Raw genomic sequence first — 20,413 nt, 5'->3', positions numbered from 1 at the left:
ATTCCTCTATTTAATTAAGTAAATTACTCAATTAAATTCACTATACCATTTAACAGGATAATTCATTTTATTCAATTAAAGCCCCTATCCACTTTTTAATTAAATTCAAATTTAATTAAAGTAGTTATCCTAAATTAAATAAATCTAATTTATTTAATTGCAACCAAATTGAAATAAAGCAATTTATTTTAATAAAACTTATTTTCCCTCACCCACTTGCAAAATCCAACACCTCCCACTTGCATACATAACCCTCTTTCTAACCTCTTCTAGATTCTTCTAATCCTAATCAATTAACCCAAACCCATCCATTATCCCTTTCCCCTAAATTTTAGGAGGTCACTTCTCAAATTTGGAGCAAAGTCTTCAAAATGCATTAAAGTCTTTATCCATTCAACAAGCTAACTTGTTGAATGCCCCCAAATTTGGAAGGACTCTTACAAAGTTATCCCCAAAGTCTTCATAACCATTAATGGTTAACTCAAACCCTCTTACATGGTTAAAGAATTTCCATAAACTCAACCCAAGGGTCTCATCAAGCATTTATTGCTTTGACCATGGTTATCCTTGAACCTTTGAACAAGAGTTTAGCCTTTGGGTAAAAGCTTTATCCATGGATAACCTTAACCTAACCTTAACCCTTACCTCCTAGGGTAACCATGAGGTCTTCTCAAGCATTTAATGCTTCTTACACCTCCTCTCAACCAACCTTATGTTGACAATTATCACCATTTCATTGGTGCCAATTGCAAACATGGATTCCCAACTTTCAAACTTGGCCCTTGATTATCTCTTTCAATCCTAGCCATCCATTACCCTATTTTTGCTATAAATAGAGCTCTCATTCCTCCATTTTTCAGAGATCCAAGAATTTAGCATCTCACTTATACTCAAATCCATTCAAGCTTTCATATTTTATATGTTCATCATTTAGCTTCTCTTTTAAATCAGGAATTAATCTAAATATGCTAATTTAGAGTATGTTCCTTATCATATAGCTTAAATCATGAACTAATATAGCATGCTAGGATAGTTTTGTTTACTAACCCTCTCATCTTATAGCTAGTTTATTGCATTTGTAACATTATGCATAGCTCAAGATGCATCTCATATTAAAATCAAACAAAGCATCCCTCGTTCTTGCATTTGCCATCCCTAAACCATTTTGCTCAAGGATCTAAGAGCAAAAACATTGGTTTGAGGGACCATGCAAGATAGAGAATCATGGAACCAACCTTGGGAAGCTAAATTATACTTCATGACTCCATAGCATGCACCAAGAAGTCCTGTGGGTGTGTGAGCAAGGCTCCATAGAGCTCCGTTTTCCACATTTCAAGTTCTATCGTCCTGTTTTTCCCGCATACAATTGGTATGTAAGGAATTCTCTCAGATGGAAGGTATTGATTATGAAGAAACTTTTCCTCCTATAGCTATAATTGAAGTTGTTATATTGTTGCTTGCATATACTACTTACAAGAATTTCAAGGTATATCAGATGGATGTCAAGTCAGCCTTTTTGAATGGTGATCTTGAGGAGGAAGTCTACATTGAGCAACCAGAAGGATTTTTGTTATCAGATGAAGGAGATATGGTATGCAGATTGAAGAAACTGCTTTATAGACTAAAGAAACCCCCTAGAGCATGTTATGCAAGATTAGATAAGTACTTGATGAATTTGAGATTTTGTAAAGGTATTGTTGACAGTTCTTTATACTTTAAAGTTGAGAATGATAACATTTTGATTGTTGAAGTGTTTGTGGATGATATTATTTTTGGAGGAGATGATGATTTGAGTATGAAGTTTTTTGATGATATGCAAAAGGAATTTGAGATTCCTATGATAGGTGGGATGAAATTCTTCTTAGGATTACATATTACTCAGGCCGGTAAAGGTATTTTCATTTCTCAATCTAAGTATGTGAAGAAACTGTTGAAGAAATTTGGGTTAGCTGATTCTAAACCTGTTGGAATTCTTATGGTGACTGGATGCAATTTGTCTAAGAATGATGAATCTCAAAAATTTAATCAAGCCTTGTATATATCTATGGTTGGTGGACTATTGTACCTGACTCAGACTAGACCAAATATCATGCATATTGTATGTGTTTGTCCTTGATTTCAAGCTAATCCTAAAGAGACTCATGTTGTTGTTGTGAAGATGATTTTCAAATATTTGAAGGGAACTGTTGATTATGGGTTGTGGTATCTGAAGAATGATGATTTCATGCTATGTGTTTATACTGATGTTGATTGGGCAGGTGATGTAGATGACCAGAAGAGAACTACCAGTGGAGCTTTCTTATTTGGGTAAGAAGTTGGTTTCATGGGCAAGTAAGAAACAAGATGCTATATTTCTATCTACTATTGAAATTGAATACATTGATGTTGCTAGCAACTATACTCAGGTAGTTTGGGTGATGCAGATGTTGAAAGACATTACAATTGTGTATGATAAGCCTACTATTATTTACTGTGACAATTCAAGTTCTATTAATATTTCCAAGAATCTGGTAGTGCACTCTAAAACAAAGCATATATCAATTAAGTATCATTTCTTGAAGGAGAAAGTCAGCGATGAAGAAGTAAAACTAGAGTATGTATCTACAAAGGATCAAATCATGGATATTTTCACTAAGCCTTTGCCTGCATATACATTTATGCATTTGAGAGACAAGTTAGGGGTCTCTGCCCCTCCTGATGATAACTAGGTGCATGGAGATGCATCAATCTGATGGATTTCACAGTCTTATCTCTTTATCTGAGTTGATGAGTTGATGTTGCTACTCAGCCAGAGTAGTCAGTGTGTTGTTCAAAGCTATGAGTTTATCCTAAGGGGGAGAGATTGTACTTCTTAGTGGGAGAGAAGCTTGATCATTTTATGTCTTTGGCATTGATGTCAAAGGGGGAGAGAAGCATGTGAAAAATTGCCTTATCTTTGGTGCCTTGTGTGCATGATCTTAGGGGGAGTTTGTTGGTGTTGATTTATTCCTTTATATTGATTATTTTTCACATTCATATGTTACCATAAATGCCAAAGGGGGAGATTGTTGGATATTGTTGATGTTAGGATGTGTTGTTGTCATTGATGTCAACATATTCATGTGTTTTGGTAATGCAAAGAAATATTTTGGTGATTCGGTGCTTGCAATGAGTTGATATGTTGGTTAGGATGTTGAATCAACTAGACATAATTAATTATTTATTGATTCAATGATTCTATGTGATGATTTGATTGAGTTGAGGATTCTGATACAAAGATTGGTTTTTAGTGTTCAGTGTTGCAGTGTTCTAGTGTTTGATCCGATGTGCTCCGGTATGATCATATCTTGTGTTGTGGATTTGGGAGAATGTTTGGGATGTTTGTGTGTGTCTTCATTTCAGATGGTTCATGATTTGATGCTCTCCAAGCTATCTTTCTTATCTGATTTGATGTTTTTAAGTGTTCTTGAGTGTTAGCGTGTTGATCGATGAAGATTTGAATAAGTGGTGTTGGTGCAGCTATTGTGGATGGTTCTAATGTGCTTGTTGGTGTTTCCTAATCATGTCCTATTTGTTCTAATGGTCCTCTTTGATTATTTTATGAGTTCTTTATGATATTATGGGTTCGGTGATATTCTTTGTTTTATGAGGTATTTTTGGTGGTGTAACGTGTTGTGGTTGATCTTGGTGAGATTTCTGGTGGTGGTGCGTGTTTGAGGAGTTGATTTAGGTCCATGATATGTTTCTATGACATTGTATTGATCAGTTGGTTGATTTATGTATTGTGTGATGTAATTTTATAACTAGGTGTTAAGGGTTTGGTCAACCTTGTAGTCAAGGTTGATGATTTGTATAAATAGGTGTAATATTCATGTAATTTGGTGGTTATTGTTGAGTCTCCATTATCAGAGAGTGGTGTATGTGCAATTAAGTGAATTAATCTTTTGATGTGGTGTATTGAAAAGAGATTGGTGAAGGGAAGACATATCAACTTAATTGGAACTGTCATCAGGTATTAGTAGATGTTATTTTTGTAGTTCATCCTTACCAGATTGTAGTATGAATTTCCTTGTAAGGTAGTGAACCTTCCTTAAGGGTTGTAGCCTTCTAGGTCATTGTAATTTGAGTAGTGAGTTCTAGGTAGTGTTCTCTAGGTAGTGTTCTGGAATGCATGTGCATTCCCCATTGTAATATTTACACATACTACTATAGAGTATCATCTTATTGTGGGTAGGTTCCCACCGTGGTTTTCCCTTAACCGAATTTTCCACATCAAAATATTAGTGTTATGTGTGTTGTTGTTATTGGTGTTATCTTTATTTTTTCTATAATTGATTAGATCTAAGATTGTTCTTAATTTGTTTGATCCAGTGAAAACTGATTCACACCCCCCCCTCTCATTTTTCCAAGTATTTTCAAATATTTGAAAGGGACAGTTAATTTTGGTTTGTGGTATCCTAAAGATGAAGTTACTTTGAGTGCATTTACTAATGTTGATTGGACAAGTGATGTGGATGACAGAAAGAGTACCAGTGGTGGTGCATTTTTCTTGGGTAAGAGATTGGTTTCATGGATGATTAAGAAGCAGAATGCAATTTCCTTATCTATTGCAGAAGTTGATTACATTACTGTTGCTCGCAATTGTACTCAGGTGATATGGATGAAGCAGATGTTGAAGGATATCAGAGTTATTTTTGATGAGCCTACAGCTATATACTATGATAATTCAAGTGTTGTCAATATTTCTAAGAATTTGGTGTTGCATTCTAAGACCAAGCATATATCAATCAAGTTTCATTTATTGAGAGAGAAGGTGAATGAGAAGGAAGTCAGATTGGAGTATGTATCTACAAAGGAACAAATTGTAGATATCTTCACGAAACCTTTTCCTAAGGATACTTTTGAGTATCTCAGAGAGAAGCTAGGGGTGATTGCCCATCCTATTGAGAACTAAGATGCATGGATTTGCATCAATCTGGTAGAATTCATAGAGATATCTTATGATATGGATTGATGAGTGAGGTTATTACTCAATGGGGTTAGTCAGTGTTGTGGTTCAGGTGTTTAGATTTGTGAGTTTGGTCAAAGGGGGAAATTATAGAGATAATCATGTTTTGCATATGTGCCTTTTGCATTGATGTCAAAGGGAGAGAAGAGCATGTGAAAAACTACTATATCTTGTGCATGATCTCAAGGGGATATTGTTGAGAGTTATGGGAGAATGTTGATTGTTGATTTATTTCTTTACATTGATTATTTTTCACATTCATATGTTTCCATCAATACCAAAGGAGGATATTGTTGGATATTGTTGATAAGTTTGTTGGAATGATGTGTTGTCATTGATGTCAACATATTCTTCTATGTGTTCCAGTATTGCAGTCAGATTGGATGAGTTGTTGTGGATTAAAGGGTTTTGAGATACATATCTCTAGTTGATTCTATAGAATTTTCAGAGGCCCACATTGTGATTTGATCGAGTTATGAGATCCGGTATTATGGTTGGTTTTTAGTTGGTTGTGGTGATCAGTGTTTTGGATTCTACTCCGTATTGCTCTGAAATTGCAATATCTTAGTTGGCAGATTTGGTAGTGTTTGGGATGTTCAGGTGTGTCCTCAATTTAGATGGTTCATGATTTGGAAGTCCGCAAGTGAATTTTTCAGTTTGGCAATCATTATAGTTGTTGTTCTTGAGGTTCGATATAATGTTGATGAAGATTCTAGTAAGTGCTGATGTGGTAGTTTTTTATGCGGTAATTCATGATACTTGTGGATGTTTCTAGGTCGTTTTCTATCTATGTTGATGGTTCACATTGATCGTTGTGCACGCTAGTGATGATTTTCTTGATCCGGTGGTGTTCTTCATGTTATGTGACATTCATGATGATTGTAGCATGTTGTGGATGTTCGAGGCTTAATTATTGGAGGTGTTTGGTGTTCAAGGAGATAATTTAGGTCCATAGTATGTCTTAGCTGACATTGTTTTGGTTCACATGATATGTTGTAGTGTGTGAGGTTATTGCTTTGTAATATGTGAAGAGTATTGAGATGACCTTGAAATATAGGTTGATGATTTGTATAAATAAATGTAATAATCATGTGAGAGATGTATCTGTGTGTGTGAACATTGATTCGTTCTTTCAGTAGTAGAGGAGAAGTGTGAAGAAATGTAAAAGAGAAGAGTTTGTGTTATTTGCTTAATCAGAACTGTAACCAGGCATGAGGAGATGTTATTCTATCAGTTTATGATCTTCCGGATGTAATTCGAATGTTTCTGTAAGGCAGTGAGCCTTCCCAGGGTTGTAGCCCTTCTTTTTATTTGTATTTAAGCAGTGAGCTCTAGGCAGTGTGCCTGAGTGCATGTGCATTCCCCTTTATAATATTTCACTTACTCCTAACAATGTATTATCTCATTGTGGGTAGGTTCCCACCATGGTTTTTCCCTTAATCGATTTTTCCATGTTAAAAGTCTTGGTGTTATGTGTGTTATTGTTGTGGTGTTGATTTGTGCTTTCATTGTTTATCATTAGATCTAAATTTAAGTTTGAGGTTAGTAAAGTTTGTGAACAAACTGATTCACCCCCCCCCCTCTCAATTTGTTGTATTGTTTCCCACAACGTATTCATCATGTCCAAATACTCTCTAAATGGGATGGAGTTTATGAATTCTTCATTAAGACCATTATATGTTGCTCTAATTACAACCAAATCTCATGTAGTTTCTTCCATAGGTTTAGAAGATGGAGTTGGCATGGGTATTTCATATGCAGGTAAGAAAATGATTTGCGAGAGTTTAGGGAGGGATTATTTTAATCTTTGTGAACCTTTGAAGTACTTTCTTTCTCATCTGTAAACCACAAGCCTTGCAATTTCTTTGATAAAAGTTTCACGACCTCTCTAGTCTCCTCAAGGATTTCTTTAGTCTTCCTCTAATTCTCCATGACATCAAGAGGGATATTTTTTATTTAGATCATCAATATTAGCCATTTATATGTTCCTTTTATTTACTTCTTCAATTTATTATGAAGATGAACTATGAAGAAGTGTTTTATTCCTCTCATGCTACAAATACTTCTTTTTTCTTTCACTTTGCTACATAGAATCAGTTGGACCGTCAAGCTAGCAAGATAATTGTTTTTCTACCACTATAATGTCCCTTGCTAAAGAAAATAAGATTTACAAACCTTTAGAGGCTTATTTATTTGAATCTCTCAATAACAACACAAACATAGCAACTAGTTTAACAAAAGAACTCTGAAAATACACTGAAACTTCAACAGAACTTCTTGAACTGATATACCATATAAAGTGCACTTATACCAAGGAAGTGCATCCAAATTTCTATCATCAATGCTTATAAACAACAAGTAACTTTTGTTGCAACTTCATACAAAACAAGAGTAAATTGGAGCCAAATCACACTACAAAATGAGCTATCACTTAAAAAACTTCTACAAAAACCCATAAAGGGTTTAGTTTGTCTAAGAATAGAAAAATGTAGTGAACACACAACATCAAAGATAGCATAGATTAAAAAACAAATAGTACACTTAGGAACCCAAAAACACACTCTAACTCCTTAAACTATCATGCAATTACAACAAGCAAATAATTGAAGAACTTTGAATCTATATAACACATCTATCCTTTGACTCTAGTCCTTAGATTACCTAAAATTATTGACCATCCCATCCAACAATCTCCTTCTCCATTGATTTAACAACTACTAAAGAACAACAAAATCATGATTAGCAAACAACAAAATGAATAATGAAACTAGGAGCCAAACCCAAACACAAATTAAATAAAAGTCAACATCAAGTTTGGGCACCCAAATCCCATGCCCAAGAAAGGATATTATTTGCATGCAATGCATGTAACTTCCTCTGCCAAGTGTCCTTTAGCTCCTATAATTTCCCATGTAATTTTCTAAGTTGTCCCAACTTGTCATAAGCCACAACATGCAAAATAAAATGCCAAGTGTTTCTTCTCAATTTCTAATGCCTCAAATGGAGAAAAATATTTAATTTAAATATCTTTGGTGATAAAATAATATCCATGGCTTAACTAAGATGCCACAATTGATATTATTTTTCAAACTATCAACTAATCCTAATTTGTTATTTCGAGATAATCGACTTACTATTTTTAGTAAATGGATATTTTTGGAAGGGGGGCATGATAGAGGAATATAAAGATGTATTGAAATGTTTTGATTTCTAAATAATATGTGAATGAGTGAAGGATTATTTTAGAAGTTTACTTTTTCCCTCTTAACGATCTTCCTAGAGTATATTTTATGTTGAATCTTTGATGGTATGTTGTTTATTATTTTGCATACGGATTTTGAAAACTTGTTTGCATAGGTTTATTTGTTTGGGATATCTGTTTATTTGTTTGTATGACTAAAGTTTTTCTAATTGAATACAATTCTAGAAAGAGAGGGAGGGAGAGGTAGAAAGATAGGTCAAGAACTCAAGAGAGAGAGGGGGAAGGAGGCAAGGAGGAATAGAGTAGGGAGTGGGAAAAAGAAAGATAAGGTGAGGGAGAGAGAATAATTTTCTTTCACAAAAAAGTAAGCATATTATAACTTGCTATTGTTATAACACAATAATGTTATGGGAATCCTAATGCAAAAAATCATGCTCATGTTATTGTCTTCTTTGGAAATTTCCAACTCTTAGGGTTGGATTTTGCTTGGGAATCCAAGCCAAACAATTGGACTAACATTTCAGTATCCAAAAATGTGTTTTTTTGTAGATTCTTAAAAAAATACAATATCGATCATGCTCTTTGTAAGGTTTTCACGTGTTTTAATGTCAAGTCAAAAAATTGACATAGTAACATTGAGCTCTTTCTTAGCTTTCTAACCATGTATATTTTTCTACATTTCAATTATATTAAGATTTTGATCTTTAATTTATTTTTCTAGTGTCTTTATTTATTTATTTTTGAAAACCTATGAATTAATTTTATACTCTCAAAAAATTAAAAAAAAACACACAATTTTAGAAAATAGACTATTCTAAACACATCCAGAGAAAATGATTTTTGATTAGTTTTTCAATAAAATTAGGGGTCAAGGTGATATCCCCATGGTAGCAATTTGCTTTGAAAAATAATTGAAAATAAAATTAGGGATCTACATGCTCAATTTTCTATTTTCTAGGCCATGTCCACTTTGAAAATTAGTAAAAAAAAGATATTTATTAAAAAAATGGCTAAAAAATAAATCATAAGTCCAAGGGGTTGAGCTTAAGTGGTAAAAATGTTGAAATTTCATTATGGAGACCCAAGTTCAATTACCCATAAGGACATCTAAAAGTGGAATTCTAAGTAGTTACTCTTGGTCTTCGATAATTGACTTATAATATGGAGGCAGTTTCTAAATAAAAAGTGGATTTCTAAGTAGTGGCTCTTGGTCTTCCATAGGTGATTTCTAGTGTTTTTTTCTTGTAAGGAGCTTGTATTGGTCTCATATTAATGCTCAAATGAGGAAGATATTTGTAATCCCTATGCAATTCAAAAGAATTGATTATAAACTACGTAGTGTTAGCTAACTTCTCAAAGAACCAAGTTTTTTAATCCTAATTTTATATAAAAAAAATTAGGGGTCACACATCGAGTGCTATGATATTTTTTTTTAACAAAAATAGGACAAATTTGTGCATCGACCTTTTTGAACCCCTTAATCCCACACCATCTTAAAAAATATTAGTTTTAAAAGTACATATAGAGAACTTCAACTCTTATTCATGTTGCATCTTCAAATTTTGAGTTCTTCGATTTCTCGTCCAAGATTAGTATTTTCTGATTTCTAAAAAACAGTGGCCACTTGAGACCCTTTTTTATCACCCATTTCCATGCACTTACACCCATTCCTAACCACACTTAGTTTTACCCTCTCCTAAGCCCCCAGTTAAATAAATATTATGTATTTATTTAATTCTATCATTAACACTCTCATATCCTAACCTTTAATTAAATAAATATTTATTCTTTATTTAATTATTTTTTCATTCACCTTTATCTGTGGTTATTTAATCTTATCCATTGAACTTTTTCACATGGATCACAATCTAAAATTTTCATCATATGACAAGTGTCCCTTTTTACATGTATAACTAAGCCTTGTCCACATTCATTGAACCTAGACACTTTCTAAAAGTCAAACTAACTTTATATCCCATCTATTCATTTCAAGATAAACCTCTTAACCCTATCCATTCGCATAAGGATGTTGCCCTAATGCTAATCCTAAACCAAGATCCCATCCCTCATGTGACACTTGTCACATGGATACATCTTTGATCTGAACCCTAATACTCATTCAATAATAGCCATCCATCATCAATCTAGGCTAGCGCTTGATTTGCCTCTTGAGAAGTATATTAATAGAGGCTCTCATTCTTCATCCATCATCTAGAGAACCAATCAAGTCCATGCTATCATTTTTCTTCATACTATCAGTTTGACGCTTTTCATATTGAACAATCCACATCACCATCTATAGAAAATCAAATAGAACTAGGGTGTATTCTATTTCAAGCTCAATCTAGAAGGATGGAGATTGTTTGAGGTATACATTTTCTATTTTTCTGTTATCTTATGTTGTTTAACTTATTTATTTTTCCATATTTTTCTTATGTACTTGATCTTTTGATATTTATTTTTATTTATCTTTTGACCATATTATTCCTACTTAAGGTCAGCACAATCATTTTATACCATAATGTGCTTTAAATGGTGTAAATTATGGCAAGGTCTTTTGTTTCAATGTGTCATGTTTCATGGTTATTCTCTCTCTCTTAACCCACCAAGGTCATGTACTTGGTGATATGTTCGAAATTCCTTATGTCTGTTGGTTGTCTTATCACAAACCCACCAGGAGTGTCAAGCACCTTGTGATTGTCAGGGCAACCTCTTTTATGCCATTTACTTTAGAAACAACCCATACATTGGATACATTGTCACCTTGGTCTTATATACCTTAGTCCATAACATCCATTATTATATTAAATAAAGGTTGCCAAACTCAAAATCAACATAAAACATCATCATCATGTTTCTTGCATCTATCTTTTGATCTTTTTCTTCCATCATTTTGCATCATCCATCTGATATTTTCTTCACATATAATTTTTTAAAGCTCATCCATATAATTTTTACATGGATAATCTCTCGAGGTGGCATGAAGCACCTCAACCATATCACTTTTCTAATTTGTCATTTTTCACCCAACTAGTGCATGTCATCGTCTTCATTTTTCTAATTTTTCTTCTCATCTACTTTGTTTCTTTGAAATAATATTACTTCAAAAATTGCTTTAAAGAGGGACAAAATGAGGACACTAAAAATATTCGTCTTAGTATCAAATTAATTTATTATCATCTCATTCATTATTCTTCAAACACATTAATCTATTACCATCAATTATTATTAGTTATAACATTACTCTTCATAAATCAATTATTAATTAATAATTATTCTCATTTATCCACTTATCCATTTAATTAAATATTATTTTATTCTTTAATTTAATGAGACCTAATTTCCATGTTTGAAATAAAATTATCCATTTTCATCTCTTTAGTCAACTTCTTTTCTTATAAGTTAAATCCACCTTGTTTTGGAAACCTTTTCTTCATCCATTAGTCAAATCATTCTTAGAATAGAATTTTATCCCTCACAATTCTCCAACAATTAAATTAAATAATCCATTTTATCCTTTCATGGATTCGAAAGGGAAATTTCCAATTTCTCTTAGGTTGGCTCCACAACCACTTCAATTAAGCTATAAATACGATCATTCCTCATTTTCATTTGATTTTTCTTCGATAAATGTATAAATATGATCACTCCATCATTTTCACATATATCGATCTTTATGCAAACTAACTATATCAAAACCAATCATCAATCAAATACAAGTTTACGCTACTAAGTCACATCCACATCCAAATAGACAAATCAACATCTATTTGAGGTTCGCAGTGGGTTTCTCAAATTAGGATTTTATATTAATTCTTTGATAGTTTTGATTAGGGTATATGAACCAAGATGTGCAACCAAAAGGGGGTCTTAAGTTGCCACTTTTTTTCCTAAAATCAACAAATTTTGAACTTCAACAAGAAATTGAAGATATTTACTATCAACATTTGAAGATGAAAGATTTCAAAAATGGGGAGCTGACAAAGTGGTCTTGTTTTTTTGTCAAAAAACATAACACAACATTTGGTGTGATCCCCCTAAAATGTTCACTTTTTTTAAGAAATTTGAAAATTGCTTTGGTGAGAAATAAGCTGACACAATGTAATTTATGCCTGATTTTCTGGGTAATTTTTAAACGAGTATATAATTTTTTACTAATTCTTGACATGGACACATGCTGAAAAACAAAAATTTGAGCACGCTCCCTTTAAAATTATTGAAAACTAATAAAAAATCAAAACTTTTTTTCAATACATGTAGAATGAAATCTAGTTTCAAAAAAAAAAAATTGTTCCAAAATTTGGTGAATGAGTAAAAAAATATACCCAAAATAGCACACATTGGTTTTTGACAAAAAAACACACTAAAAAAAATAATTAGAGATGAAAACTTTAACATAAAAAAATTTAAAAAAATTATATGGTTAGATAGCTAAGAGAGAGCTTGATGTCATTGTGGTGTTATTTTGTTTGTATTGAAACACATACAAAACCTAATTGAGAGCATGACCAAAAATGTGAAAATTTTCATCTTCTCAAACCTAAAAAAGGTCATCTAACCCTTTGGATTGGATGCCCATGTCAAATCCAACCCAAAGGGTTGGTATTTCCCAAGGAAAATTGTTTGGTGAGCACCAAATTTGGCACTTACCAAATATTCTACATTGACAAATTCAATGAAATGCTTTGCATTGGAAAATGGTCTAGTTTGGATACAAGTTAGACTCAATCCTTGAAGATGAATATATACATGAAATATAACATTTCATCATGTGTTTTTTCCTTTCTTATACTTTAATTTATATTTCATGTATCAAATTGGTAGGACGTTTGAGAGTGGTTTTGGATCTCTAGAAGTTATAATGTAGATTCTAGGTTTTAGAAGATCATATAAATTTCTATAATTAGGTCAAATTTCAATAATCAACATGCTCCTATCAGTATTATCTCACTCTCTTTATCTCACTCACTTTATCTTCCCCAAACTTCAAATCTATCTATCTCCCACTCTTCTCTCTCACCTCTCTCTCATCTCTCCAGGTCTCTTTCACCCTTCTACCTTACCTTCCCTCCTTACCAAGACCTCTATCCTTGCCTCTCTCTCTCTCTCTCTCTCTCTCTCTCTCTCTCTCTCTCTAGGTCTCTCACTCACCCCATTTCTACCTCTCCCTCCTTCCATCCTTTCCCCTATCTTTCTCTTTGTTCTTCTCTCTCCTTCCCCTCTCTAGGTCATCACCTCTCTCCTCTTTTATCCCCCTCTCTCCGCCCATCTATATCTCTCACCTCTCTCTCCCCTCTAGGTCTCTCAACTCTCTAGTTGTCCTCTCTCTAATTATCTCCCTCCATCTCCACTTCTTTCTCCTCACTCTTACCACTCTCCCTTTATAAACTCTCTCATTCTCTTCTCTCTCCTCTGACCTCTTTATCTCCTCCTTCCCTAGGTCTCTCACTCCCTCCACGCTATCTCTTATAAACCATACCCTAAACCCTATGCCATATAAAGTGGAGGGAGAAGTGATGACCTAGATATGGGAGGGAGGAGAAGAGGAGAGACAAAAGATCAAAGAGAGATGAGTAAGAAGGGATGGAGGGACAGGTAGGCATGGAGGAAGTAAGGGACCTAGGAAATGAAGATATATCGATAAGAGAAGGAGAGAGTTCATAAATAAAGATGGGTAACTTGGGGAATGTGTGATGACCTAGAGAGGGGAGGGAGAGAGAAGAGGGGAATTAGACATAAGAAAAAAGAGAAAGAGAGGGCTAAGGGGAGAGGGAGGCACAAAGAGAGAATAAAATGAAAGATAAAAGTTCACAAAGAGATAAAGAGGGGTAAGGAGCTAGAGAGAGGTGGAGAGGGTGGGAAAGAACTATAGATGAGAGATATTGAGGTGAGAGACTTAGTGGAGAGATAGAGGGAGAGACGGAGGTCAGTAATGAGATAGGGAAGGAGAGGTAGAGAGGTAAATATGGAGGGAGATACCTAGGGATGTGGAGATAGGGAGTGGGAGGGAGAGGTAGTGATTGAGAGAATGAAGAGAGAGTGGATAGAAAAAACAAGATAGGGAAAGAGAAGAGAGAGGGAGGAAGGTAGGGATAGAGATGGGGGTAAGGAGGGAAGGTGAGGTAGAGAGGGAGAGGGTTGGAGAGACCTAGGCAAGGGAGAGAGAGGAGAGAGAGAGAGATGGGTCTAGAGTTTGGGGGACATAAAGAGGTGAGGGGGGAGAGAGAAGAGGAGAGGGTTCATAAAGGGGGATAGGTAAGGGGTTTTGGAGAGAGAGAGGTGAAGAGGGAGGGAGAGAACTAGAGAGGTGAAAGATAGAGAGGTGAGATACCTAGAGGGTGTGAGAGAGGTGAGAGACCTAGATGGGGATAGGGAGAGAGATAGAGTGTGGGAGGGAGATGTGACGACCTAGATAATGGAGAGAGAGTATAAGAGAGGGAGAGAGTATAAGAGAGTGGAGGAGGTAGATAGATATGTGGGTAATCAGAGAGGGGGATACATGAGAGGGAGAGAGGAAGAACAGGAGAGAGAGAGAGAGGGGGGGCGAGAGAGATAGAGGGAACTATGAATATGGGCAATATCGTCAACCATATGTACCCTAAACCCTATGCCATCAACCTTGTACACTGAACTAGATATCAATTCCCTCAACCCTAAACCCGACATCCTACACTCCATTCCCTAAACCCTTTTCAAGGTAGGGAGAGATAAAATGAGAGAGAGAGAAGAAAAAAGAGAAAGAGAGAGATAAGGAGGGAGGGAGGGACAAGTAGATAGGGAGTAACTAAAATACCTAGAGAGGGGAGAGGTTGAGAGGTGAGGGAGAGAGAAGTTCACAAGGAGAGAAAGAGGAGGAAAGAGGTGGAGAGAGAGGTGGAGAGGGAGGTAAAGAACTAAACAAGGGAGAGTTATAGAGATGAGATACCTAGGGAGAGTGGGGTGTGAGACCTAAGGGGAGAGATAGACGGGGAGAGAAAGGTGGGTGATGAGACAAGAAGGGAGAGGTAGTGAGGTAAAGATGGAGGTAAGGAGAGACCAAGGGATGGAGAGAGAGAGAGAGAGAGAGAGAGAGGCATGGATAGAGATGGGTGTAAGGAGGGTAGGCAAGGTACAAAGGGAGAGAGGGTAGGATATACCTAGAGAAATAGAGGTAGGGAGGGAGGGGGAGTTGTATAAAAAGAGAGGAGATAGTGTTGAAAGTGAAGGGAAAGAAAGAGATGTAGATAGGTAATACTAGATCTTGAGGGAAAGAGGAGAGAGTGATATAGAGATATGTAGAAAGGGGATAGAGGAAGAGTGATAGAGATAGATCTATAGGTCTAGAGTTTGGGGGAGATAAAGAGAGTGAGATAGAGAGAAATATGATGCAGATAGGAACATGTTGATTGCTAAAATTTGTCTGTCTAAAAATTTATATGATTTTCTAAAATCTAGAATCTACATTATAACTCCTAGAGATTTGGAACCGCTCTCAAACATCTTGCCAATATATATATATGAAATTAATTATACTTAAATGTTATATTACATGTATATTTTCCTGTTGGGAGAGAGAGGGGGGTGGGCTAGAAAGAGAATTTTCTAGTGCAAAACATTTGACAAGTGAGAGTGAGAAAGGAAGAGTTGATCCAATGCAAACATTTGGCATTTGGCTAGTGCCAAATAGGTTTGGTGTGACTTAACCTTAGGCTAGGCAAGACAATCCTATCTGGTGAGCATCCTATTGATGCACACCAAATGGACCTGTTTAAAAAAAAGTAAGTGACAACTTTTTGGTTGCACATATTTGTGCATATACCCAGTATTTCTATTTCTTAATTTTTTATTTGATTGCATACAAATTTATGTATCATATGTTAATCGAATATCTAAGAATAAATTAGAGTTTGTCCTTTTATACAACATAGTATCACACAAATTTGAATGTATCATGCCCAAGTTGAAAAGTAACAATTGATTGGAAAAGGTTTGGCTTGGGGTGTAAATTGCATTTGAATTTAAAAGCTCAAAAGTTAAATCCATAATTATACATCTAAACCAAGATCAAGTTCACAACTACTAATTCAACCTAAGCCAAAGAATAAGAAGAATACAAATCAAGTCAAAAAAATTAAATATGTAACGTCAAATTCAATCAAAATCTAATTAATTGTCAACTTTTACACAAAAAGATTTTTCTTATACACCAATCATTACATATACAACACATAAATCTAAAACAAATAAAAAATGTGTGTCTTTACACACTTTTTCACCCTTAAAAATCTGTAAGTCTTCAAGAAATTTTCATTTATGTAGTATTAATGATGGTCTTGTTAGTAATTAATGTCAAGAGGCAATGAAAGCAAGGAGTGGAGTGTAATGGAGTGAGTATTTTAACTAAAAGTCTAACCATTAACTTGTGGATCAACAAAGGCACAAGCCCACAATCACAATGGCCTAGCGAGGGTTTGAGCCTCAGTGGTCACAACAACTCCACTACTTAACCAACACACTATGGAAATAACCCCAATTTTCACTTCAAAATATTAATATGCAATAATAATTATAACATTTTCAAAATAAAGCACATAAAATTTATGTCTCCATATATATAGTAAATAGAATAATTCCAAAGTAATATAAATTAACTTTTAAATAAATAAAATATCTCCAAACTAATATCTCTCCACATTTTTCTAAATACATGCATTTAAAGATCTGGAATTTGATTGTTTATATAATCATTTTTTAGTTTTAGATTGTATACAACTTTAAAATTTATTGGACTATATAGATTGACATGCTATATTTTTTATAAAACCATATATATGACATTAAATTACATTATTTTTAAACTTGTAAAAAATTATTATAGACAAGTATAATATAGTATTCTAATTTATAAAATAGTTTCTAATATGAATTTAGAAATTTATTTAACCTAAATTTTAAAATATTTAACAAGATTATATAAAATATTTTTAAAATATGAATTAGAAACTTACTAATAAAAGACAACATTTAAGATTTTCACATTTATAATTAATAGTCTTTTTTTTTTATTGGTAAATATTTTTTACTAGAGCTATGAACCAGTGGGGCCACATTTTTTGGGGACCTCATCCTCATAGATGTTCAACATTAACACCCTTATATCTTCTTTTTTTTGTTCTCCTAATTCTCTCTATTCCTCCTATACTCCTTATCACTCTGAAACCCCTTGGAAACTCCTTATCTCTCTGTTGTGCTAGGCATCACCATATCACTCCATTGTGTGACAACTCCTTATCTCTTCGCTTGTGCACTAGCATCTCCCTTATCACTTTGTTGGGCATCACCTTATCACTCCATTGTGGGACATCACTATATCTCTCCATTACACATTGGTATCACCCTTATCTCTCTAGAGCTCGTTGGCTTCTTACCTCCTTATCTCTCCACCACGTGCTAGAAACTTCCTCCTTATACTCCATCTACTTTCCATTGTTTGAAGAGGCGTCAACAAGTTCATCAAGTCAACAACGACAATGTGGTAGTTTTGTCAGTTAGCCCAAGGGTGTCAATCATTCCATTTGATTCTATTGAAGCGTGTAGCATTGTCTCCAACATGGGAGCATAACAACTCCAGCACATACCACCATTAGCCTCCAAGAACAATCACAGACCTACAAGGATTTGAATCGTGAACGTTGTATCAATATGGCTTGCAACATATCGTTGCACTATAGGGTCAACCCCATTTATTATTAATAGTTGTCATCATTTAATATTAATGGGTAAATGTACAATATTGTGTCATGTTTCAGGCCAACTTATCAGCACAAGTGAATTTAAGTATTTCTAACTAAAAATTAATTTTAGTCAAACATATGGTCTATATAGATTCATTATAGCTAAGTTATATATGAGCCACAACTTTTCCAATTGGAAGTGTCTACTAAATGTATATTTTATATCACTTTGGGTCTAATTACCAAAAAAAAAAATTCTTTGAAAAACTCTATGTTTCAATAACTCCTACTCTTATAAAAAAAAAAATTACACTTTTATAGATCTACGAGTGAATATTGCAAAATATATATTTTTTTATATTTTAATTATTTTTTGAATTTTATATTTTATTTTTATTGAAATTAGATCATCAAAATCAAAATATAAGATCGATTATCTTGTCAAGGAAAAATAGTAAAATTTATTTTAATTTTTTGAAAAAAAATGATGTTGTAGAGAAAAATATATATCAAGATGATATAATTATTTTCTAATTTGGATAAATAATGAAGAAAAAAGGTGATGCCAAATTGAAAGCATTATATTTCAATACACACAACTTTTCAAATTTATTGAAAAATATATATTTATAAAAAATAGTAAAAAATACATACATGCACTAAAGTATCAAGTTATCAATATACACAAAAAAGTTGAACTAAAAAAGGTAAAATTTACTAAATAAAATGTAACACATTGTGTAAATTTTATTTCAACGTTTTATGAGCCACTAAATTATAGTGTTTACTTTATAAAAAACTATATTCAAATAATTTTTTAGTTTTTTTTTTTAAATTACAAACATAAAATACACAAAAGAATATTCATTTTATTAGTTTACATCATTTCAAAATTTTAAAAAAACATATATTTCACTTTCTATTGATTCAATTTAAAAAGTTGAATCAACATTTGCCATTTCCTTTATAAAAGTGTGACACAACTATGTATGTTTACCCTAATATATTAATTTAAAATCTTTTCAAGCTAGAATATAAAAGTCTTTTATTTTAAAAAATATTTTCAACAAGATTATCTACAATATTTTTTAACATGAATTTAGAAATTTATTTGAATTGTAAAAATAAATTTAAAAAAATTACAAATATTACTAATAGTTATCATTGTTTTCTAATTTTATATCCCTTTTTGTATAGATATAGGATATCCATATTACTAATGTTACTTGTCATTGTAATATTATAATAATAGTATTTGTTTGCTCGACAAATGAGTTATGACATAGTAATTCAAAGATAGAACTGGCAATAGTTTGAATAACTATATTATTGAATTAATGGTTTAAATTTAACTTTGATTTGTAAGGCATAGTGCAACTAAATCTCTTCATTAGGGGAAGGGGTCCAATACTTGACCATGTTCCAATGATCGTTTACTCCTTGCTCACCCAACCCCCCAATTATTAACTTTAAAGAAACCAAAAACTATATTATTGAATTAATGGTTTAAATTTAACTTTGATTTGTAAGGCATAGTGCAACTAAATCTCTTCATTAGGGGAAGGGGTCCAATACTTGACCATGTTCCAATGATCATTTACTCCTTGCTCACCCAACCCCCCAATTATTAACTTTAAAGAAACCAAAAAAATGATAAATAAAAGCCCTTATCAATTTGAATAACTATATTATTGAATTAATGGTTTAAATTTAACTTTGATTTGTAAGGCATAGTGCAACTAAATCTCTTCATTAGGGGAAGGGGTCCAATACATGACCATGTTCCAATGATCGTTTACTCCTTGCTCACCCAACCCCACAATTATTAATTTTAAAGAAACCAAAAAAATGATAAATAAAAGCCCTTATCAATTTCATATGTACTGATAGCTACCCACTTGTACCCCTAGTGGTAAAAATTTGTAGACTTTAATTAAGGGAGTTGTTACGTCGATAGGTGTTAACTCTACAATGGCACCACCATTCTTATCCATGAAAGAAAGACAAAAAGGATATGATTGTTGTTTTCTTTCTTATCCAATCAGAAATGACAACTTTCCATTCTTGTAGACTATTGTTTAAATGGTTTTGTTTTTTTTATAATGATTACTTTGCTAATTGTTTAAAAGACAAATGTTTTAATTTATTTTTATGGGATTCGTGATCTTTATCTTGGTTGTTTTAGAAAAAGAGCAAATGATTGTGCTAGATAAAAAAATACTCTCTATTTTCATTTTATTTTTTAAAATTTGATATCTATGGCATATTTTACATAGATTTTTAAAATATAGGTATGTTAGTGCAACTTTTTGGTACCCATAGTGCACATCTATTGGGGCATTTGTGCATAAGTATTGACAATTTTTGAGGTGGTTGTAGTGCACAATTATTAGGGCATCTTTAAGTAGGTATCGGGCGACACTTCTACAAGACCATTTTTTAAACCTTGTGTGCATAATGGATCCCACATTGTTTATCCTTACTACATAGAGGCCAAAACAATAGCTATAA

Source organism: Cryptomeria japonica, chromosome 1 (assembly GCF_030272615.1).
Source record: "Cryptomeria japonica chromosome 1, Sugi_1.0, whole genome shotgun sequence".
Classification (NCBI taxonomy): domain Eukaryota; kingdom Viridiplantae; phylum Streptophyta; class Pinopsida; order Cupressales; family Cupressaceae; genus Cryptomeria; species Cryptomeria japonica.
The sequence above is the reverse complement of the archived record's forward strand: the minus strand, read 5'-3'. Positions refer to the sequence as shown.